The sequence below is a fragment of the Tachypleus tridentatus genome, chromosome 10 (genome assembly GCF_004210375.1).
Source record: "Tachypleus tridentatus isolate NWPU-2018 chromosome 10, ASM421037v1, whole genome shotgun sequence".
In the NCBI taxonomy this organism is placed as follows: domain Eukaryota; kingdom Metazoa; phylum Arthropoda; class Merostomata; order Xiphosura; family Limulidae; genus Tachypleus; species Tachypleus tridentatus.
The window spans coordinates 113,396,732-113,420,203 of record NC_134834.1 but is presented as its reverse complement, the minus strand read 5'-3'; the positions used below and the strand labels follow the sequence as shown (position 1 = coordinate 113,420,203).

Genomic DNA, 23,472 nt, shown 5'->3' with positions numbered 1-23,472 from the left:
CACTTTAAACCAAACCCCTCCAATCAGACGTATATTGAAGAGAAAAGAAATAAACTATCTTCGCGGGTCGATCTTCGAATGCACAAAGGGTGCGAAATCTACAATACATAAACTTCGTTAATGAGTAGATCCAGCCCACATCAATCTAAGGCAGTCTTATACAGATGGAATTTAAAACGTTTCCCTATTTCACAAAATTGTCTCGCTCGTGCACGTTTTGCCTAAGAAAAAGCAATTGTCGAGGTCTCTGTCTGCTACACAGAAAAGGCGATGCGACAAATATTTCGAGTTTCCTTACATAACGTTCGTTCGCTACGTTTTGTAAAATTACTTTGTCTAGAAATATCGTTGAAGAAAAGTAGCAGCTCTCTAAGCAAGTGGCGTGAGCCGCGTTCCATTTCACTTTAAACCAAACCCTCCAATCAGACGTATATTGAAGAGAAAAGAAATAAACTATCTTCGCGGGTCGATCTTCGAATGCACAAAGGGTGCGAAATCTACAATACATAAACTTCGTTAATGAGTAGATCCAGCCCACATCAATCTAAGGCAGTCTTATACAGATGGAATTTAAAACGTTTCCCTATTTCACAAAATTGTCTCGCTCGTGCACGTTTTGCCTAAGAAAAGCAATTGTCGAGGTCTCTGTCTGCTACACAGAAAAGGCGATGCGACAAATATTTCGAGTTTCCTTACATAACGTTCGTTCGCTACGTTTTGTAAAATTACTTTGTCTAGAAATATCGTTGAAGAAAAGTAGCAGCTCTCTAAGCAAGTGGCGTGAGCCGCGTTCCATTTCACTTTAAACCAAACCCCTCAATCAGACGTATATTGAAGAGAAAAGAAATAAACTATCTTCGCGGGTCGATCTTCGGAATGCACAAAGGGTGCGAAATCTACAATACATAAACTTCGTTAATGAGTAGATCCAGCCCACATCAATCTAAGGCAGTCTTATACAGATGGAATTTAAAACGTTTCCCTATTTCACAAAATTGTCTCGCTCGTGCACGTTTTGCCTAAGAAAAAGCAATTGTCGAGGGATCTGTCTGCTACACAGAAAAGGCGATGCGACAAATATTTCGAGTTTCCTTACATAACGTTCGTTCGCTACGTTTTGTAAAATTACTTTGTCTAGAAATATAACCCAGCAGAGAGAGACTTTACTCGGAGACACCGACGATTGCACACCTTATTTATAAATCAAATATCTATTTTATATGTACGTACATTTGAAAATTAACTTTCCAATAACGACAAGAGTCTTTGCTATTGAGTATAAAACAAAATAGGTGAGTAGAAACAACAAGAAAAAAAAAGTTACAAAACAGTAAAAGCAAAATTGAAAACTTAGCAGTGAAAGAAAACGCGAAGGAAACGTTTCAGATAAGTAGGAACTCGATACGTGGCACGCTTCCGACTCGCGAACGGTAGTAGCCGAGTGTGACAGGTGCTGTTCCTTTATTCATTCTGTTTCAGAGAATTATTCCCAGTTTTGCAACGTACTTTCATTAATATCCATACACTTCTTTAGCGAGAGAAAAGAGCGACTTCTGAGGCACTCCCACTAGACGGTAACCAGCGTTTAATACTATTTTGTCGTAGGGGGAGACGAAGGCGAGTACACACGACTTCTCCCGATGGAAACCAAAATACACGTTAATAAACACAGGTAAATTAATGTGTATAGCCAAATGACGAATAAAAGAAGGTGAATATTAAATAATTCTAATCCCGATGCAAGCTCGTGTTAAAATCTAAATTCTGCACACACATCTGTAAGTGATGGGATGTGAGCCTGTGTAACGAGAGTAAAATACCAGATTTTGCGAAAGTAGGTCCGAAAGAAATATAAAGAAGACATAAACACCAACATGTGACTAAAAGACGTTTGAGAAAAGTTCTCAGAGGCTAAATTGATCAATTTAAGTGTTCCATGTCAATGACACACACGCCTGTGAGCGACAGTTTCCATACCCCCGTAATGACACTCGTGTTGTTCCGGGATGTGTAACGCAAACCAGAGTTATCAGGCTCCACTTTCCAGCGACCTCCAGTAAAAGTGAATTCCTAAAGCATCTCTTATATTTCACAGCTAGGAAATTTTGGGCTGCGACAACGATTTTCTTTAGAGTAACACTTAAAACACCAAATAAGAAAAGAATTAAACTGTCATCGTTCATACCACGTTGAAAGCGCCGGTTCTCGTCCGATCACCGAAGCTAAGCAACGGCGGGCCCGGTTAGTACTTGGGAGGGTGACCACCTGGGAATACCGGGTGATGATGACTTTTTTTTTTTTTCACGTTGAAATTTGTAGGTCTCGCAAAGAGCTGATCGATACGTCTCACTTTTTTCACAATTTCTGATTTAAGAGATAAAAAATCCTTCCCGAAAGAGAGAAAGAAAGTGGTTGACTCAATTGAAGTGCCTTAATACTGGGTATTTATTATGGTAAACTGTTGGGAAAACATTTTGTTATAGGAACTAATCAACTTTTCCATCAACAAGTCAGTTGATAAAACACGCTTCGAAAACGAAATTCAAACATTCATTTCCTGCGATCGTTCAAGAAAAGTAGCAGCTCTCTAAGCAGGTGGCGTTAGCCGCGTTCCATTTCAATTCAAACCAAACCCTCCAATCAGACGTACGTTGGAGAGAAAAGAAATAAACTATCTTAGCGGGTCGATCTTCGAATGCACAAAGGGTGCGAAATCTACAAAACAGAAACTTCGTTAATGAGTAGATCCAGCCCACATCAATCTAAGGCAGTCTTATACAGATGGAATTTAAAACGTTTCCCTATTTCACAAAATTGTCTCGCTCGTGCACGTTTTGCCTAAGAAAAGCAATTGTCGAGGTCTGTCTGCTACACAGAAAAGGCGATGCGACAAATATTTCGAGTTTCCTTACATAACGTTCGTTCGCTACGTTTTGTAAAATTACTTTGTCTAGAAATATCGTTGAAGAAAAGTAGCAGCTCTCTAAGCAAGTGGCGTGAGCCGCGTTCCATTTCACTTTAAACCAAACCCTCCAATCAGACGTATATTGAAGAGAAAAGAAATAAACTATCTTCGCGGGTCGATCTTCGAATGCACAAAGGGTGCGAAATCTACAATACATAAACTTCGTTAATGAGTAGATCCAGCCCACATCAATCTAAGGCAGTCTTATACAGATGGAATTTAAAACGTTTCCCTATTTCACAAAATTGTCTCGCTCGTGCACGTTTTGCCTAAGAAAAAAGCAATTGTCGAGGTCTCTGTCTGCTACACAGAAAAGGCGATGCGACAAATATTTCGAGTTTCCTTACATAACGTTCGTTCGCTACGTTTTGTAAAATTACTTTGTCTAGAAATATCGTTGAAGAAAAGTAGCAGCTCTCTAAGCAAGTGGCGTGAGCCGCGTTCCATTTCACTTTAAACCAAACCCCTCCAATCAGACGTATATTGAAGAGAAAAGAAATAAACTATCTTCGCGGGTCGATCTTCGAATGCACAAAGGGTGCGAAATCTACAATACATAAACTTCGTTAATGAGTAGATCCAGCCCACATCAATCTAAGGCAGTCTTATACAGATGGAATTTAAAACGTTTCCCTATTTCACAAAATTGTCTCGCTCGTGCACGTTTTGCCTAAGAAAAGCAATTGTCGAGGTCTCTGTCTGCTACACAGAAAAGGCGATGCGACAAATATTTCGAGTTTCCTTACATAACGTTCGTTCGCTACGTTTTGTAAAATTACTTTGTCTAGAAATATCGTTGAAGAAAAGTAGCAGCTCTCTAAGCAAGTGGCGTGAGCCGCGTTCCATTTCACTTTAAACCAAACCCTCCAATCAGACGTATATTGAAGAGAAAAGAAATAAACTATCTTCGCGGGTCGATCTTCGAATGCACAAAGGGTGCGAAATCTACAATACATAAACTTCGTTAATGAGTAGATCCAGCCCACATCAATCTAAGGCAGTCTTATACAGATGGAATTTAAAACGTTTCCCTATTTCACAAAATTGTCTCGCTCGTGCACGTTTTGCCTAAGAAAAGCAATTGTCGAGGGATCTGTCTGCTACACAGAAAAGGCGATGCGACAAATATTTCGAGTTTCCTTACATAACGTTCGTTCGCTACGTTTTGTAAAATTACTTTGTCTAGAAATATAACCCAGCAGAGAGAGACTTTACTGAGACACCGACGATTGCACACCTTATTTATAAATCAAATATCTATTTTATATGTACGTACATTTGAAAATTAACTTTCCAATAACGACAAGAGTCTTTGCTATTGGAGTATAAAACAAAATAGGTGAGTAGAAACAACAAGAAAAAAAAGTTACAAAACAGTAAAAGCAAAATTGAAAACTTAGCAGTGAAAGAAAAACGCGAAGGAAACGTTTCAGATAAGTAGGAACTCGATACGTGGCACGCTTCCGACTCGCGAACGGTAGTAGCCGAGTGTGACAGGTGCTGTTCCTTTATTCATTCTGTTTCAGAGAATTATTCCCAGTTTTTGCAACGTACTTTCATTAATATCCATACACTTCTTTAGCGAGAGACAAAAGAGCGACTTCTGAGGCACTCCCACTAGACGGTAACCAGCGTTTAATACTATTTTGTCGTAGGGGGAGACGAAGGCGAGTACACACGACTTCTCCCGATGGAAACCAAAATACACGTTAATAAACACAGGTAAATTAATGTGTATAGCCAAATGACGAATAAAAGAAGGTGAATATTAAATAATTCTAATCCCGATGCAAGCTCGTGTTAAAATCTAAATTCTGCACACACATCTGTAAGTGATGGATGTGAGCCTGTGTAACGAGAGTAAAATACCAGATTTTGCGAAAGTAGGTCCGAAAGAAATATAAAGAAGACATAAACACCAACATGTGACTAAAAGACGTTTGAGAAAAGTTCTCAGAGGCTAAATTGATCAATTTAAGTGTTCCATGTCAATGACACACACGCCTGTGAGCGACAGTTTCCATACCCCCGTAATGACACTCGTGTTGTTCCGGGGATGTGTAACGCAAACCAGAGTTATCAGGCTCCACTTTCCAGCGACCTCCAGTAAAAGTGAATTCCTAAAGCATCTCTTATATTTCACAGCTAGGAAATTTTGGGCTGCGACAACGATTTTCTTTAGAGTAACACTTAAAACACCAAATAAGAAAAGAATTAAACTGTCATCGTTCATACCACGTTGAAAGCGCCGGTTCTCGTCCGATCACCGAAGCTAAGCAACGGCGGGCCCGGTTAGTACTTGGGAGGGTGACCACCTGGGAATACCGGGTGATGATGACTTTTTTTTTTTTTCACGTTGAAATTTGTAGGTCTCGCAAAGAGCTGATCGATACGTCTCACTTTTTTCACAATTTCTGATTTAAGAGATAAAAAATCCTTCCCGAAAGAGAGAAAGAAAGTGGTTGACTCAATTGAAGTGCCTTAATACTGGGTATTTATTATGGTAAACTGTTGGGAAAACATTTTGTTATAGGAACTAATCAACTTTTCCATCAACAAGTCAGTTGATAAAACACGCTTCGAAAACGAAATTCAAACATTCATTTCCTGCGATCGTTCAAGAAAAGTAGCAGCTCTCTAAGCAGGTGGCGTTAGCCGCGTTCCATTTCAATTCAAACCAAACCCCTCCAATCAGACGTACGTTGGAGAAAAGAAATAAACTATCTTAGCGGGTCGATCTTCGAATGCACAAAGGGTGCGAAATCTACAAAACAGAAACTTCGTTAATGAGTAGATCCAGCCCACATCAATCTAAGGCAGTCTTATACAGATGGAATTTAAAACGTTTCCCTATTTCACAAAATTGTCTCGCTCGTGCACGTTTTGCCTAAGAAAAGCAATTGTCGAGGTCTCTGTCTGCTACACAGAAAAGGCGATGCGACAAATATTTCGAGTTTCCTTACATAACGTTCGTTCGCTACGTTTTGTAAAATTACTTTGTCTAGAAATATCGTTGAAGAAAAGTAGCAGCTCTCTAAGCAAGTGGCGTGAGCCGCGTTCCATTTCACTTTAAACCAAACCCCTCCAATCAGACGTATATTGAAGAGAAAAGAAATAAACTATCTTCGCGGGTCGATCTTCGAATGCACAAAGGGTGCGAAATCTACAATACATAAACTTCGTTAATGAGTAGATCCAGCCCACATCAATCTAAGGCAGTCTTATACAGATGGAATTTAAAACGTTTCCCTATTTCACAAAATTGTCTCGCTCGTGCACGTTTTGCCAAAGAAAAAGCAATTGTCGAGGTCTATGTCTGCTACACAGAAAAGGCGATGCGACAAATATTTCGAGTTTCCTTACATAACGTTCGTTCGCTACGTTTTGTAAAATTACTTTGTCTAGAAATATCGTTGAAGAAAAGTAGCAGCTCTCTAAGCAAGTGGCGTGAGCCGCGTTCCATTTCACTTTAAACCAAACCCCTCAATCAGACGTATATTGAAGAGAAAAGAAATAAACTATCTTCGCGGGTCGATCTTCGAATGCACAAAGGGTGCGAAATCTACAATACATAAACTTCGTTAATGAGTAGATCCAGCCCACATCAATCTAAGGCAGTCTTATACAGATGGAATTTAAAACGTTTCCCTATTTCACAAAATTGTCTCTGCTCGTGCACGTTTTGCCTAAGAAAAGCAATTGTCGAGGTCTCTGTCTGCTACACAGAAAAGGCGATGCGACAAATATTTCGAGTTTCCTTACATAACGTTCGTTCGCTACGTTTTGTAAAATTACTTTGTCTAGAAATATCGTTGAAGAAAAGTAGCAGCTCTCTAAGCAAGTGGCGTGAGCCGCGTTCCATTTCACTTTAAACCAAACCCTCCAATCAGACGTATATTGAAGAGAAAAGAAATAAACTATCTTCGCGGGTCGATCTTCGAATGCACAAAGGGTGCGAAATCTACAATACATAAACTTCGTTAATGAGTAGATCCAGCCCACATCAATCTAAGGCAGTCTTATACAGATGGAATTTAAAACGTTTCCCTATTTCACAAAATTGTCTCGCTCGTGCACGTTTTGCCAAAGAAAAAAGCAATTGTCGAGGTCTATGTCTGCTACACAGAAAAGGCGATGCGACAAATATTTCGAGTTTCCTTACATAACGTTCGTTCGCTACGTTTTGTAAAATTACTTTGTCTAGAAATATCGTTGAAGAAAAGTAGCAGCTCTCTAAGCAAGTGGCGTGAGCCGCGTTCCATTTCACTTTAAACCAAACCCCTCCAATCAGACGTATATTGAAGAGAAAAGAAATAAACTATCTTCGCGGGTCGATCTTCGAATGCACAAAGGGTGCGAAATCTACAATACATAAACTTCGTTAATGAGTAGATCCAGCCCACATCAATCTAAGGCAGTCTTATACAGATGGAATTTAAAACGTTTCCCTATTTCACAAAATTGTCTCTGCTCGTGCACGTTTTGCCTAAGAAAAGCAATTGTCGAGGTCTCTGTCTGCTACACAGAAAAGGCGATGCGACAAATATTTCGAGTTTCCTTACATAACGTTCGTTCGCTACGTTTTGTAAAATTACTTTGTCTAGAAATATCGTTGAAGAAAAGTAGCAGCTCTCTAAGCAAGTGGCGTGAGCCGCGTTCCATTTCACTTTAAACCAAACCCCTCCAATCAGACGTATATTGAAGAGAAAAGAAATAAACTATCTTCGCGGGTCGATCTTCGAATGCACAAAGGGTGCGAAATCTACAATACATAAACTTCGTTAATGAGTAGATCCAGCCCACATCAATCTAAGGCAGTCTTATACAGATGGAATTTAAAACGTTTCCCTATTTCACAAAATTGTCTCGCTCGTGCACGTTTTGCCTAAGAAAAGCAATTGTCGAGGTCTCTGTCTGCTACACAGAAAAGGCGATGCGACAAATATTTCGAGTTTCCTTACATAACGTTCGTTCGCTACGTTTTGTAAAATTACTTTGTCTAGAAATATCGTTGAAGAAAAGTAGCAGCTCTCTAAGCAAGTGGCGTGAGCCGCGTTCCATTTCACTTTAAACCAAACCCTCCAATCAGACGTATATTGAAGAGAAAAGAAATAAACTATCTTCGCGGGTCGATCTTCGAATGCACAAAGGGTGCGAAATCTACAAAACAGAAACTTCGTTAATGAGTAGATCCAGCCCACATCAATCTAAGGCAGTCTTATACAGATGGAATTTAAAACGTTTCCCTATTTCACAAAATTGTCTCGCTCGTGCACGTTTTGCCAAAGAAAAAGCAATTGTCGAGGTCTCTGTCTGCTACACAGAAAAGGCGATGCGACAAATATTTCGAGTTTCCTTACATAACGTTCGTTCGCTACGTTTTGTAAAATTACTTTGTCTAGAAATATCGTTGAAGAAAAGTAGCAGCTCTCTAAGCAAGTGGCGTGAGCCGCGTTCCATTTCACTTTAAACCAAACCCCTCAATCAGACGTATATTGAAGAGAAAAGAAATAAACTATCTTCGCGGGTCGATCTTCGAATGCACAAAGGGTGCGAAATCTACAATACATAAACTTCGTTAATGAGTAGATCCAGCCCACATCAATCTAAGGCAGTCTTATACAGATGGAATTTAAAACGTTTCCCTATTTCACAAAATTGTCTCGCTCGTGCACGTTTTGCCTAAGAAAAGCAATTGTCGAGGTCTGTCTGCTACACAGAAAAGGCGATGCGACAAATATTTCGAGTTTCCTTACATAACGTTCGTTCGCTACGTTTTGTAAAATTACTTTGTCTAGAAATATCGTTGAAGAAAAGTAGCAGCTCTCTAAGCAAGTGGCGTGAGCCGCGTTCCATTTCACTTTAAACCAAACCCCTCCAATCAGACGTATATTGAAGAGAAAAGAAATAAACTATCTTCGCGGGTCGATCTTCGAATGCACAAAGGGTGCGAAATCTACAATACATAAACTTCGTTAATGAGTAGATCCAGCCCACATCAATCTAAGGCAGTCTTATACAGATGGAATTTAAAACGTTTCCCTATTTCACAAAATTGTCTCGCTCGTGCACGTTTTGCCAAAGAAAAAAGCAATTGTCGAGGTCTCTGTCTGCTACACAGAAAAGGCGATGCGACAAATATTTCGAGTTTCCTTACATAACGTTCGTTCGCTACGTTTTGTAAAATTACTTTGTCTAGAAATATCGTTGAAGAAAAGTAGCAGCTCTCTAAGCAAGTGGCGTGAGCCGCGTTCCATTTCACTTTAAACCAAACCCCTCAATCAGACGTATATTGAAGAGAAAAGAAATAAACTATCTTCGCGGGTCGATCTTCGAATGCACAAAGGGTGCGAAATCTACAATACATAAACTTCGTTAATGAGTAGATCCAGCCCACATCAATCTAAGGCAGTCTTATACAGATGGAATTTAAAACGTTTCCCTATTTCACAAAATTGTCTCGCTCGTGCACGTTTTGCCTAAGAAAAAGCAATTGTCGAGGTCTCTGTCTGCTACACAGAAAAGGCGATGCGACAAATATTTCGAGTTTCCTTACATAACGTTCGTTCGCTACGTTTTGTAAAATTACTTTGTCTAGAAATATCGTTGAAGAAAAGTAGCAGCTCTCTAAGCAAGTGGCGTGAGCCGCGTTCCATTTCACTTTAAACCAAACCCCTCAATCAGACGTATATTGAAGAGAAAAGAAATAAACTATCTTCGCGGGTCGATCTTCGGAATGCACAAAGGGTGCGAAATCTACAATACATAAACTTCGTTAATGAGTAGATCCAGCCCACATCAATCTAAGGCAGTCTTATACAGATGGAATTTAAAACGTTTCCCTATTTCACAAAATTGTCTCGCTCGTGCACGTTTTGCCTAAGAAAAGCAATTGTCGAGGGATCTGTCTGCTACACAGAAAAGGCGATGCGACAAATATTTCGAGTTTCCTTACATAACGTTCGTTCGCTACGTTTTGTAAAATTACTTTGTCTAGAAATATAACCCAGCAGAGAGAGACTTTACTCGGAGACACCGACGATTGCACACCTTATTTATAAATCAAATATCTATTTTATATGTACGTACATTTGAAAATTAACTTTCCAATAACGACAAGAGTCTTTGCTATTGAGTATAAAACAAAATAGGTGAGTAGAAACAACAAGAAAAAAAAAGTTACAAAACAGTAAAAGCAAAATTGAAAACTTAGCAGTGAAAGAAAAACGCGAAGGAAACGTTTCAGATAAGTAGGAACTCGATACGTGGCACGCTTCCGACTCGCGAACGGTAGTAGCCGAGTGTGACAGGTGCTGTTCCTTTATTCATTCTGTTTCTATAACGTCAGAAATTATTCCCAGTTTTTGCAACGTACTTTCATTAATATCCATACACTTCTTTAGCGAGAGACAAAAGAGCGACTTCTGAGGCACTCCCACTAGACGGTAACCAGCGTTTAATACTATTTTGTCGTAGGGGGAGACGAAGGCGAGTACACACGACTTCTCCCGATGGAAACCAAAATACACGTTAATAAACACAGGTAAATTAATGTGTATAGCCAAATGACGAATAAAAGAAGGTGAATATTAAATAATTCTAATCCCGATGCAAGCTCGTGTTAAAATCTAAATTCTGCACACACATCTGTAAGTGATGGGATGTGAGCCTGTGTAACGAGAGTAAAATACCAGATTTTGCGAAAGTAGGTCCGAAAGAAATATAAAGAAGACATAAACACCAACATGTGACTAAAAGACGTTTGAGAAAAGTTCTCAGAGGCTAAATTGATCAATTTAAGTGTTCCATGTCAATGACACACACGCCTGTGAGCGACAGTTTCCATACCCCCGTAATGACACTCGTGTTGTTCCGGGATGTGTAACGCAAACCAGAGTTATCAGGCTCCACTTTCCAGCGACCTCCAGTAAAAGTGAATTCCTAAAGCATCTCTTATATTTCACAGCTAGGAAATTTTGGGCTGCGACAACGATTTTCTTTTAGAGTAACACTTAAAACACCAAATAAGAAAAGAATTAAACTGTCATCGTTCATACCACGTTGAAAGCGCCGGTTCTCGTCCGATCACCGAAGCTAAGCAACGGCGGGCCCGGTTAGTACTTGGGAGGGTGACCACCTGGGAATACCGGGTGATGATGACTTTTTTTTTTTTCACGTTGAAATTTGTAGGTCTCGCAAAGAGCTGATCGATACGTCTCACTTTTTCACAATTTCTGATTTAAGAGATAAAAAATCCTTCCCGAAAGAGAGAAAGAAAGTGGTTGACTCAATTGAAGTGCCTTAATACTGGGTATTTATTATGGTAAACTGTTGGGAAAACATTTTGTTATAGGAACTAATCAACTTTTCCATCAACAAGTCAGTTGATAAAACACGCTTCGAAAACGAAATTCAAACATTCATTTCCTGCGATCGTTCAAGAAAAGTAGCAGCTCTCTAAGCAGGTGGCGTTAGCCGCGTTCCATTTCAATTTAAACCAAACCCCTCCAATCAGACGTACATTGGAGAGAAAAGAAATAAACTATCTTAGCGGGTCGATCTTCGGAATGCACAAAGGGTGCGAAATCTACAAAACAGAAACTTCGTTAATGAGTAGATCCAGCCCACATCAATCTAAGGCAGTCTTATACAGATGGAATTTAAAACGTTTCCCTATTTCACAAAATTGTCTCGCTCGTGCACGTTTTGCCTAAGAAAAGCAATTGTCGAGGTCTCTGTCTGCTACACAGAAAAGGCGATGCGACAAATATTTCGAGTTTCCTTACATAACGTTCGTTCGCTACGTTTTGTAAAATTACTTTGTCTAGAAATATCGTTGAAGAAAAGTAGCAGCTCTCTAAGCAAGTGGCGTGAGCCGCGTTCCATTTCACTTTAAACCAAACCCTCCAATCAGACGTATATTGAAGAGAAAAGAAATAAACTATCTTCGCGGGTCGATCTTCGAATGCACAAAGGGTGCGAAATCTACAACGATGCGACAAATATTTCGAGTTTCCTTACATAACGTTCGTTCGCTACGTTTTGTAAAATTACTTTGTCTAGAAATATCGTTGAAGAAAAGTAGCAGCTCTCTAAGCAAGTGGCGTGAGCCGCGTTCCATTTCACTTTAAACCAAACCCCTCCAATCAGACGTATATTGAAGAGAAAAGAAATAAACTATCTTCGCGGGTCGATCTTCGAATGCACAAAGGGTGCGAAATCTACAAAACATAAACTTCGTTAATGAGTAGATCCAGCCCACATCAATCTAAGGCAGTCTTATACAGATGGAATTTAAAACGTTTCCCTATTTCACAAAATTGTCTCGCTCGTGCACGTTTTGCCTAAGAAAAAGCAATTGTCGAGGTCTCTGTCTGCTACACAGAAAAGGCGATGCGACAAATATTTCGAGTTTCCTTACATAACGTTCGTTCGCTACGTTTGTAAAATTACTTTGTCTAGAAATATCGTTGAAGAAAAGTAGCAGCTCTCTAAGCAAGTGGCGTGAGCCGCGTTCCATTTCACTTTAAACCAAACCCCTCCAATCAGACGTATATTGAAGAGAAAAGAAATAAACTATCTTCGCGGGTCGATCTTCGGAATGCACAAAGGGTGCGAAATCTACAATACATAAACTTCGTTAATGAGTAGATCCAGCCCACATCAATCTAAGGCAGTCTTATACAGATGGAATTTAAAACGTTTCCCTATTTCACAAAATTGTCTCGCTCGTGCACGTTTTGCCTAAGAAAAGCAATTGTCGAGGGATCTGTCTGCTACACAGAAAAGGCGATGCGACAAATATTTCGAGTTTCCTTACATAACGTTCGTTCGCTACGTTTTGTAAAATTACTTTGTCTAGAAATATAACCCAGCAGAGAGAGACTTTACTCGGAGACACCGACGATTGCACACCTTATTTATAAATCAAATATCTATTTTATATGTACGTACATTTGAAAATTAACTTTCCAATAACGACAAGAGTCTTTGCTATTGGGTATAAAACAAAATAGGTGAGTAGAAACAACAAGAAAAAAAAAGTTACAAAACAGTAAAAGCAAAATTGAAAACTTAGCAGTGAAAGAAAAACGCGAAGGAAACGTTTCAGATAAGTAGGAACTCGATACGTGGCACGCTTCCGACTCGCGAACGGTAGTAGCCGAGTGTGACAGGTGCTGTTCCTTTATTCATTCTGTTTCTATAACGTCAGAAATTATTCCCAGTTTTTCAACGTACTTTCATTAATATCCATACACTTCTTTAGCGAGAGACAAAAGAGCGACTTCTGAGGCACTCCCACTAGACGGTAACCAGCGTTTAATACTATTTTGTCGTAGGGGGGAGACGAAGGCGAGTACACACGACTTCTCCCGATGGAAACCAAAATACACGTTAATAAACACAGGTAAATTAATGTGTATAGCCAAATGACGAATAAAAGAAGGTGAATATTAAATAATTCTAATCCCGATGCAAGCTCGTGTTAAAATCTAAATTCTGCACACACATCTGTAAGTGATGGGATGTGAGCCTGTGTAACGAGAGTAAAATACCAGATTTTGCGAAAGTAGGTCCGAAAGAAATATAAAGAAGACATAAACACCAACATGTGACTAAAAGACGTTTGAGAAAAGTTCTCAGAGGCTAAATTGATCAATTTAAGTGTTCCATGTCAATGACACACACGCCTGTGAGCGACAGTTTCCATACCCCCCGTAATGACACTCGTGTTGTTCCGGGGATGTGTAACGCAAACCAGAGTTATCAGGCTCCACTTTCCAGCGACCTCCAGTAAAAGTGAATTCCTAAAGCATCTCTTATATTTCACAGCTAGGAAATTTTGGGCTGCGACAACGATTTTCTTTTAGAGTAACACTTAAAACACCAAATAAGAAAAGAATTAAACTGTCATCGTTCATACCACGTTGAAAGCGCCGGTTCTCGTCCGATCACCGAAGCTAAGCAACGGCGGGCCCGGTTAGTACTTGGGAGGGTGACCACCTGGGAATACCGGGTGATGATGACTTTTTTTTTTTTTTGATTACACGTTGAAATTTGTAGGTCTCGCAAAGAGCTGATCGATACGTCTCACTTTTTTTTCACAATTTCTGATTTAAGAGATAAAAAATCCTTCCCGAAAGAGAGAAAGAAAGTGGTTGACTCAATTGAAGTGCCTTAATACTGGGTATTTATTATGGTAAACTGTTGGGAAAACATTTTTGTTATAGGAACTAATCAACTTTTCCATCAACAAGTCAGTTGATAAAACACGCTTCGAAAACGAAATTCAAACATTCATTTCCTGCGATCGTTCAAGAAAAGTAGCAGCTCTCTAAGCAGGTGGCGTTAGCCGCGTTCCATTTCAATTTAAACCAAACCCCTCAATCAGACGTACATTGGAGAGAAAAGAAATAAACTATCTTAGCGGGTCGATCTTCGGAATGCACAAAGGGTGCGAAATCTACAAAACAGAAACTTCGTTAATGAGTAGATCCAGCCCACATCAATCTAAGGCAGTCTTATACAGATGGAATTTAAAACGTTTCCCTATTTCACAAAATTGTCTCGCTCGTGCACGTTTTGCCTAAGAAAAGCAATTGTCGAGGTCTCTGTCTGCTACACAGAAAAGGCGATGCGACAAATATTTCGAGTTTCCTTACATAACGTTCGTTCGCTACGTTTTGTAAAATTACTTTGTCTAGAAATATCGTTGAAGAAAAGTAGCAGCTCTCTAAGCAGGTGGCGTGAGCCGCGTTCCATTTCACTTTAAACCAAACCCCTCAATCAGACGTATATTGAAGAGAAAAGAAATAAACTATCTTCGCGGGTCGATCTTCGGAATGCACAAAGGGTGCGAAATCTACAAAACATAAACTTCGTTAATGAGTAGATCCAGCCCACATCAATCTAAGGCAGTCTTATACAGATGGAATTTAAAACGTTTCCCTATTTCACAAAATTGTCTCGCTCGTGCACGTTTTGCCTAAGAAAAAGCAATTGTCGAGGTCTCTGTCTGCTACACAGAAAAGGCGATGCGACAAATATTTCGAGTTTCCTTACATAACGTTCGTTCGCTACGTTTTGTAAAATTACTTTGTCTAGAAATATCGTTGAAGAAAAGTAGCAGCTCTCTAAGCAAGTGGCGTGAGCCGCGTTCCATTTCACTTTAAACCAAACCCCTCCAATCAGACGTATATTGAAGAGAAAAGAAATAAACTATCTTCGCGGGTCGATCTTCGAATGCACAAAGGGTGCGAAATCTACAATACATAAACTTCGTTAATGAGTAGATCCAGCCCACATCAATCTAAGGCAGTCTTATACAGATGGAATTTAAAACGTTTCCCTATTTCACAAAATTGTCTCGCTCGTGCACGTTTTGCCTAAGAAAAGCAATTGTCGAGGGATCTGTCTGCTACACAGAAAAGGCGATGCGACAAATATTTCGAGTTTCCTTACATAACGTTCGTTCGCTACGTTTTGTAAAATTACTTTGTCTAGAAATATAACCCAGCAGAGAGAGACTTTACTCGGAGACACCGACGATTGCACACCTTATTTATAAATCAAATATCTATTTTATATGTACGTACATTTGAAAATTAACTTTCCAATAACGACAAGAGTCTTTGCTATTGGGTATAAAACAAAATAGGTGAGTAGAAACAACAAGAAAAAAAAAGTTACAAAACAGTAAAAGCAAAATTGAAAACTTAGCAGTGAAAGAAAAACGCGAAGGAAACGTTTCAGATAAGTAGGAACTCGATACGTGGCACGCTTCCGACTCGCGAACGGTAGTAGCCGAGTGTGACAGGTGCTGTTCCTTTATTCATTCTGTTTCTATAACGTCAGAGAATTATTCCCAGTTTTTGCAACGTACTTTCATTAATATCCATACACTTCTTTAGCGAGAGACAAAGAGCGACTTCTGAGGCACTCCCACTAGACGGTAACCAGCGTTTAATACTATTTTGTCGTAGGGGAGACGAGGGCGAGTACACACGACTTCTCCCGATGGAAACCAAAATACACGTTAATAAACACAGGTAAATTAATGTGTATAGCCAAATGACGAATAAAAGAAGGTGAATATTAAATAATTCTAATCCCGATGCAAGCTCGTGTTAAAATCTAAATTCTGCACACACATCTGTAAGTGATGGGATGTGAGCCTGTGTAACGAGAGTAAAATACCAGATTTTGCGAAAGTAGGTCCGAAAGAAATATAAAGAAGACATAAACACCAACATGTGACTAAAAGACGTTTGAGAAAAGTTCTCAGAGGCTAAATTGATCAATTTAAGTGTTCCATGTCAATGACACACACGCCTGTGAGCGACAGTTTCCATACCCCCGTAATGACACTCGTGTTGTTCCGGGGATGTGTAACGCAAACCAGAGTTATCAGGCTCCACTTTCCAGCGACCTCCAGTAAAGTGAATTCCTAAAGCATCTCTTATATTTCACAGCTAGGAAATTTTGGGCTGCGACAACGATTTTCTTTTAGAGTAACACTTAAAACACCAAATAAGAAAAGAATTAAACTGTCATCGTTCATACCACGTTGAAAGCGCCGGTTCTCGTCCGATCACCGAAGCTAAGCAACGGCGGGCCCGGTTAGTACTTGGGAGGGTGACCACCTGGGAATACCGGGTGATGATGACTTTTTTTTTTTTTTTCACGTTGAAATTTGTAGGACTCGCAAAGAGCTGATCGATACGTCTCACTTTTTTCACAATTTCTGATTTAAGAGATAAAAAATCCTTCCCGAAAGAGAGAAAGAAAGTGGTTGACTCAATTGAAGTGCCTTAATACTGGGTATTTATTATGGTAAACTGTTGGGAAAACATTTTTGTTATAGGAACTAATCAACTTTTCCATCAACAAGTCAGTTGATAAAACACGCTTCGAAAACGAAATTCAAACATTCATTTCCTGCGATCGTTCAAGAAAAGTAGCAGCTCTCTAAGCAGGTGGCGTTAGCCGCGTTCCATTTCAATTTAAACCAAACCCCTCCAATCAGACGTACATTGGAGAGAAAAGAAATAAACTATCTTAGCGGGTCGATCTTCGAATGCACAAAGGGTGCGAAATCTACAAAACAGAAACTTCGTTAATGAGTAGATCCAGCCCACATCAATCTAAGGCAGTCTTATACAGATGGAATTTAAAACGTTTCCCTATTTCACAAAATTGTCTCGCTCGTGCACGTTTTGCCTAAGAAAAGCAATTGTCGAGGTCTCTGTCTGCTACACAGAAAAGGCGATGCGACAAATATTTCGAGTTTCCTTACATAACGTTCGTTCGCTACGTTTTGTAAAATTACTTTGTCTAGAAATATCGTTGAAGAAAAGTAGCAGCTCTCTAAGCAAGTGGCGTGAGCCGCGTTCCATTTCACTTTAAACCAAACCCTCCAATCAGACGTATATTGAAGAGAAAAGAAATAAACTATCTTCGCGGGTCGATCTTCGAATGCACAAAGGGTGCGAAATCTACAATACATAAACTTCGTTAATGAGTAGATCCAGCCCACATCAATCTAAGGCAGTCTTATACAGATGGAATTTAAAACGTTTCCCTATTTCACAAAATTGTCTCGCTCGTGCACGTTTTGCCTAAGAAAAGCAATTGTCGAGGTCTCTGTCTGCTACACAGAAAAGGCGATGCGACAAATATTTCGAGTTTCCTTACATAACGTTCGTTCGCTACGTTTTGTAAAATTACTTTGTCTAGAAATATCGTTGAAGAAAAGTAGCAGCTCTCTAAGCAAGTGGCGTGAGCCGCGTTCCATTTCACTTTAAACCAAACCCCTCAATCAGACGTATATTGAAGAGAAAAGAAATAAACTATCTTCGCGGGTCGATCTTCGGAATGCACAAAGGGTGCGAAATCTACAATACATAAACTTCGTTAATGAGTAGATCCAGCCCACATCAATCTAAGGCAGTCTTATACAGATGGAATTTAAAACGTTTCCCTATTTCACAAAATTGTCTCGCTCGTGCACGTTTTGCCTAAGAAAAGCAATTGTCGAGGTCTCTGTCTGCTACACAGAAAAGGCGATGCGACAAATATTTCGAGTTTCCTTACATAACGTTCGTTCGCTACGTTTTGTAAAATTACTTTGTCTAGAAATATCGTTGAAGAAAAGTAGCAGCTCTCTAAGCAAGTGGCGTGAGCCGCGTTCCATTTCACTTTAAACCAAACCCTCCAATCAGACGTATATTGAAGAGAAAAGAAATAAACTATCTTCGCGGGTCGATCTTCGAATGCACAAAGGGTGCGAAATCTACAATACATAAACTTCGTTAATGAGTAGATCCAGCCCACATCAATCTAAGGCAGTCTTATACAGATGGAATTTAAAACGTTTCCCTATTTCACAAAATTGTCTCGCTCGTGCACGTTTTGCCTAAGAAAAAGCAATTGTCGAGGGATCTGTCTGCTACACAGAAAAGGCGATGCGACAAATATTTCGAGTTTCCTTACATAACGTTCGTTCGCTACGTTTTGTAAAATTACTTTGTCTAGAAATATAACCCAGCAGAGAGAGACTTTACTCGGAGACACCGACGATTGCACACCTTATTTATAAATCAAATATCTATTTTATATGTACGTACATTTGAAAATTAACTTTCCAATAACGACAAGAGTCTTTGCTATTGAGTATAAAACAAAATAGGTGAGTAGAAACAACAAGAAAAAAAAGTTACAAAACAGTAAAAGCAAAATTGAAAACTTAGCAGTGAAAGAAAACGCGAAGGAAACGTTTCAGATAAGTAGGAACTCGATACGTGGCACGCTTCCGACTCGCGAACGGTAGTAGCCGAGTGTGACAGGTGCTGTTCCTTTATTCATTCTGTTTCTATAACGTCAGAGAATTATTCCCAGTTTTTTGCAACGTACTTTCATTAATATCCATACACTTCTTTAGCGAGAGACAAAAGAGCGACTTCTGAGGCACTCCCACTAGACGGTAACCAGCGTTTAATACTATTTTGTCGTAGGGGGAGACGAAGGCGAGTACACACGACTTCTCCCGATGGAAACCAAAATACACGTTAATAAACACAGGTAAATTAATGTGTATAGCCAAATGACGAATAAAAGAAGGTGAATATTAAATAATTCTAATCCCGATGCAAGCTCGTGTTAAAATCTAAATTCTGCACACACATCTGTAAGTGATGGGATGTGAGCCTGTGTAACGAGAGTAAAATACCAGATTTTGCGAAAGTAGGTCCGAAAGAAATATAAAGAAGACATAAACACCAACATGTGACTAAAGACGTTTGAGAAAAGTTCTCAGAGGCTAAATTGATCAATTTAAGTGTTCCATGTCAATGACACACACGCCTGTGAGCGACAGTTTCCATACCCCCGTAATGACACTCGTGTTGTTCCGGGGATGTGTAACGCAAACCAGAGTTATCAGGCTCCACTTTCCAGCGACCTCCAGTAAAAGTGAATTCCTAAAGCATCTCTTATATTTCACAGCTAGGAAATTTTGGGCTGCGACAACGATTTTCTTTTAGAGTAACACTTAAAACACCAAATAAGAAAAGAATTAAACTGTCATCGTTCATACCACGTTGAAAGCGCCGGTTCTCGTCCGATCACCGAAGCTAAGCAACGGCGGGCCCGGTTAGTACTTGGGAGGGTGACCACCTGGGAATACCGGGTGATGATGACTTTTTTTTTTTTCACGTTGAAATTTGTAGGTCTCGCAAAGAGCTGATCGATACGTCTCACTTTTTTTCACAATTTCTGATTTAAGAGATAAAAAATCCTTCCCGAAAGAGAGAAAGAAAGTGGTTGACTCAATTGAAGTGCCTTAATACTGGGTATTTATTATGGTAAACTGTTGGGAAAACATTTTTTGTTATAGGAACTAATCAACTTTTCCATCAACAAGTCAGTTGATAAAACACGCTTCGAAAACGAAATTCAAACATTCATTTCCTGCGATCGTTCAAGAAAAGTAGCAGCTCTCTAAGCAGGTGGCGTTAGCCGCGTTCCATTTCAATTCAAACCAAACCCCTCAATCAGACGTACGTTGGAGAAAAAGAAATAAACTATCTTAGCGGGTCGATCTTCGGAATGCACAAAGGGTGCGAAATCTACAAAACAGAAACTTCGTTAATGAGTAGATCCAGCCCACATCAATCTAAGGCAGTCTTATACAGATGGAATTTAAAACGTTTCCTATTTCACAAAATTGTCTCTGCTCGTGCACGTTTTGCCTAAGAAAAAGCAATTGTCGAGGTCTCTGTCTGCTACACAGAAAAGGCGATGCGACAAATATTTCGAGTTTCCTTACATAACGTTCGTTCGCTACGTTTTGTAAAATTACTTTGTCTAGAAATATCGTTGAAGAAAAGTAGCAGCTCTCTAAGCAAGTGGCGTGAGCCGCGTTCCATTTCACTTTAAACCAAACCCCTCAATCAGACGTATATTGAAGAGAAAAGAAATAAACTATCTTCGCGGGTCGATCTTCGGAATGCACAAAGGGTGCGAAATCTACAATACATAAACTTCGTTAATGAGTAGATCCAGCCCACATCAATCTAAGGCAGTCTTATACAGATGGAATTTAAAACGTTTCCCTATTTCACAAAATTGTCTCGCTCGTGCACGTTTTGCCAAAGAAAAGCAATTGTCGAGGTCTATGTCTGCTACACAGAAAAGGCGATGCGACAAATATTTCGAGTTTCCTTACATAACGTTCGTTCGCTACGTTTTGTAAAATTACTTTGTCTAGAAATATCGTTGAAGAAAAGTAGCAGCTCTCTAAGCAAGTGGCGTGAGCCGCGTTCCATTTCACTTTAAACCAAACCCTCCAATCAGACGTATATTGAAGAGAAAAGAAATAAACTATCTTCGCGGGTCGATCTTCGAATGCACAAGGGTGCGAAATCTACAATACATAAACTTCGTTAATGAGTAGATCCAGCCCACATCAATCTAAGGCAGTCTTATACAGATGGAATTTAAAACGTTTCCCTATTTCACAAAATTGTCTCGCTCGTGCACGTTTTGCCTAAGAAAAGCAATTGTCGAGGTCTCTGTCTGCTACACAGAAAAGGCGATGCGACAAATATTTCGAGTTTCCTTACATAACGTTCGTTCGCTACGTTTTGTAAAATTACTTTGTCTAGAAATATCGTTGAAGAAAAGTAGCAGCTCTCTAAGCAAGTGGCGTGAGCCGCGTTCCATTTCACTTTAAACCAAACCCCTCAATCAGACGTATATTGAAGAGAAAAGAAATAAACTATCTTCGCGGGTCGATCTTCGGAATGCACAAAGGGTGCGAAATCTACAATACATAAACTTCGTTAATGAGTAGATCCAGCCCACATCAATCTAAGGCAGTCTTATACAGATGGAATTTAAAACGTTTCCCTATTTCACAAAATTGTCTCGCTCGTGCACGTTTTGCCTAAGAAAAGCAATTGTCGAGGTCTCTGTCTGCTACACAGAAAAGGCGATGCGACAAATATTTCGAGTTTCCTTACATAACGTTCGTTCGCTACGTTTTGTAAAATTACTTTGTCTAGAAATATCGTTGAAGAAAAGTAGCAGCTCTCTAAGCAAGTGGCGTGAGCCGCGTTCCATTTCACTTTAAACCAAACCCTCCAATCAGACGTATATTGAAGAGAAAAGAAATAAACTATCTTCGCGGGTCGATCTTCGAATGCACAAAGGGTGCGAAATCTACAATACATAAACTTCGTTAATGAGTAGATCCAGCCCACATCAATCTAAGGCAGTCTTATACAGATGGAATTTAAAACGTTTCCCTATTTCACAAAATTGTCTCGCTCGTGCACGTTTTGCCTAAGAAAAGCAATTGTCGAGGGATCTGTCTGCTACACAGAAAAGGCGATGCGACAAATATTTCGAGTTTCCTTACATAACGTTCGTTCGCTACGTTTTGTAAAATTACTTTGTCTAGAAATATAACCCAGCAGAGAGAGACTTTACTCGGAGACACCGACGATTGCACACCTTATTTATAAATCAAATATCTATTTTATATGTACGTACATTTGAAAATTAACTTTCCAATAACGACAAGAGTCTTTGCTATTGAGTATAAAACAAAATAGGTGAGTAGAAACAACAAGAAAAAAAAGTTACAAAACAGTAAAAGCAAAATTGAAAACTTAGCAGTGAAAGAAAACGCGAAGGAAACGTTTCAGATAAGTAGGAACTCGATACGTGGCACGCTTCCGACTCGCGAACGGTAGTAGCCGAGTGTGACAGGTGCTGTTCCTTTATTCATTCTGTTTCAGAGAATTATTCCCAGTTTTGCAACGTACTTTCATTAATATCCATACACTTCTTTAGCGAGAGACAAAAGAGCGACTTCTGAGGCACTCCCACTAGACGGTAACCAGCGTTTAATACTATTTTGTCGTAGGGGAGACGAAGGCGAGTACACACGACTTCTCCCGATGGAAACCAAAATACACGTTAATAAACACAGGTAAATTAATGTGTATAGCCAAATGACGAATAAAAGAAGGTGAATATTAAATAATTCTAATCCCGATGCAAGCTCGTGTTAAAATCTAAATTCTGCACACACATCTGTAAGTGATGGGATGTGAGCCTGTGTAACGAGAGTAAAATACCAGATTTTGCGAAAGTAGGTCCGAAAGAAATATAAAGAAGACATAAACACCAACATGTGACTAAAAGACGTTTGAGAAAAGTTCTCAGAGGCTAAATTGATCAATTTAAGTGTTCCATGTCAATGACACACACGCCTGTGAGCGACAGTTTCCATACCCCCGTAATGACACTCGTGTTGTTCCGGGATGTGTAACGCAAACCAGAGTTATCAGGCTCCACTTTCCAGCGACCTCCAGTAAAGTGAATTCCTAAAGCATCTCTTATATTTCACAGCTAGGAAATTTTGGGCTGCGACAACGATTTTCTTTAGAGTAACACTTAAAACACCAAATAAGAAAAGAATTAAACTGTCATCGTTCATACCACGTTGAAAGCGCCGGTTCTCGTCCGATCACCGAAGCTAAGCAACGGCGGGCCCGGTTAGTACTTGGGAGGGTGACCACCTGGGAATACCGGGTGATGATGACTTTTTTTTTTTTTCACGTTGAAATTTGTAGGTCTCGCAAAGAGCTGATCGATACGTCTCACTTTTTTTTCACAATTTCTGATTTAAGAGATAAAATCCTTCCCGAAAGAGAGAAAGAAAGTGGTTGACTCAATTGAAGTGCCTTAATACTGGGTATTTATTATGGTAAACTGTTGGGAAAACATTTTTGTTATAGGAACTAATCAACTTTTCCATCAACAAGTCAGTTGATAAAACACGCTTCGAAAACGAAATTCAAACATTCATTTCCTGCGATCGTTCAAGAAAAGTAGCAGCTCTCTAAGCAGGTGGCGTTAGCCGCGTTCCATTTCAATTCAAACCAAACCCTCCAATCAGACGTACGTTGGAGAAAAGAAATAAACTATCTTAGCGGGTC

At 39.6% G+C, this 23,472-nt stretch overlaps 7 non-coding genes across 7 annotated transcripts; all 7 read left to right on the top strand.

Moving 5' to 3' along the window:
* The first annotated feature begins 2,171 nt into the window (after positions 1-2,171).
* On the top strand, positions 2,172-2,290 carry LOC143231234 (5S ribosomal RNA). Its single transcript, XR_013016859.1, has one exon. It is a non-coding gene; the product is annotated as a 5S ribosomal RNA (ribosomal RNA).
* Positions 2,291-5,186: 2,896 nt separating this feature from the next.
* Positions 5,187-5,305, top strand: LOC143231233 (5S ribosomal RNA). The gene has a single exon (XR_013016858.1). It is a non-coding gene; the product is annotated as a 5S ribosomal RNA (ribosomal RNA).
* A 5,703-nt stretch (positions 5,306-11,008) lies between these two features.
* LOC143231232 (5S ribosomal RNA) lies at positions 11,009-11,127 on the top strand. The gene has a single exon (XR_013016857.1). It is a non-coding gene; the product is annotated as a 5S ribosomal RNA (ribosomal RNA).
* Positions 11,128-13,875: 2,748 nt separating this feature from the next.
* On the top strand, positions 13,876-13,994 carry LOC143231231 (5S ribosomal RNA). The gene has a single exon (XR_013016856.1). It is a non-coding gene; the product is annotated as a 5S ribosomal RNA (ribosomal RNA).
* Positions 13,995-16,514: 2,520 nt separating this feature from the next.
* On the top strand, positions 16,515-16,633 carry LOC143231230 (5S ribosomal RNA). The gene has a single exon (XR_013016855.1). It is a non-coding gene; the product is annotated as a 5S ribosomal RNA (ribosomal RNA).
* Positions 16,634-19,545: 2,912 nt separating this feature from the next.
* LOC143231229 (5S ribosomal RNA) lies at positions 19,546-19,664 on the top strand. Its single transcript, XR_013016854.1, has one exon. It is a non-coding gene; the product is annotated as a 5S ribosomal RNA (ribosomal RNA).
* A 3,294-nt stretch (positions 19,665-22,958) lies between these two features.
* On the top strand, positions 22,959-23,077 carry LOC143231228 (5S ribosomal RNA). Its single transcript, XR_013016853.1, has one exon. It is a non-coding gene; the product is annotated as a 5S ribosomal RNA (ribosomal RNA).
* Positions 23,078-23,472: the final 395 nt, after the last annotated feature.